Genomic DNA, 1239 nt, shown 5'->3' with positions numbered 1-1239 from the left:
AGTCTCCAGCCTTGGTGGGTCTGCTCTCATGTTATTACCCTGCCACTGAGAGTACACCTTGGATGGCTCAGTGGAGAACATTCTGTTTACTCTCCTGGCTTCAACTTCTCTGTTGTGCCTCTTCAACCAGGTGGCCAGGGCTGCGAGCCTTTGCTTGGCAGTCTCTAAGGCCTCAGGCATGGACAGTGAGTTGTACTTCTTAGGTACCCCTTTCTTCATCACGCCTTTCTGCAATTCTGATAGCTGGCTAATTTCTCTCCTTGCTGCCTCGATCTTGGCCTCCAACCTCCTTCTCCATGGAGGATACTGCTCCTTATGGCCTTTGTTGAACTTATAGCCATGCATCTCAGGGATCACGGTTGCTGTGGTGTATATGAGCTTGTTGGTCTCGGTGATGGTCGTAGTGTGTGTATACAGTGGGTACAGAAAGTATTCAGACCCCCTTAAATTTTTCACTCTTTGTTATATTGCAGCCATATGCTAAAATCATTTAAGTTCATTTTTTTCCTCATTAATGTACACACAGCACCCCATATTGACAGAAAAACACAGAATTTTTGACATTTTTGCAGATTTATTAAAAAAGAAAAACTGAAATATCACATGGTCATAAGTATTCAGACCCTTTGCTGTGACACTCATATATTTAACTTAGGTGCTGTCCATTTCTTCTGATCATCCCAGAGATGGTTCTACACCTTCATTTGAGTCCAGCTGTGTTTGATTATACTGATTGGACGTGATTAGGAAAAGCCACACACCTGTCTATATAAGACCCTACAGCTCACAGTGCATGTCAGAGCAAATGAGAATCATGAGGTCAAAGGAACTGCCTGAAGAGCTCAGAGACAGAATTGTGGCAAGGCACAGATCTGGCCAAGGTTACAAAAAAATTTCTGCTGCACTTAAGGTTCCTAAGAGCACAGTGGCCTCCATAATCCTTAAATGGAAGACGTTTGGGACAACCAGAACCCTTCCTAGAGCTGGCCGTCCGGCCAAACTGAGCTATCGGGGGAGAAGAGCCTCGGTGAGAGAGGTACAGAAGAACCCAAAGATGACTGTGGCTGAGCTCCAGAGATGCAGTCGGGAGATGGGAGAAAGTTGTAGAAAGTCAAAGAAAGTCAACCATCACTGCAGCCCTCCACCAGTCGGGGCTTTATGGCAGAGTGGCCCGACAAAAGCCTCTACCTCAGTTCAAGACACATGAAAGTCCGCATGGAGTTTGCTAAAAAAAACACC

The sequence above is a fragment of the Monopterus albus genome, unplaced genomic scaffold, assembly GCF_001952655.1.
Source record: "Monopterus albus unplaced genomic scaffold, M_albus_1.0 scaffold127.1, whole genome shotgun sequence".
Classification (NCBI taxonomy): domain Eukaryota; kingdom Metazoa; phylum Chordata; class Actinopteri; order Synbranchiformes; family Synbranchidae; genus Monopterus; species Monopterus albus.
The sequence above is the reverse complement of the archived record's forward strand: the minus strand, read 5'-3'. Positions refer to the sequence as shown.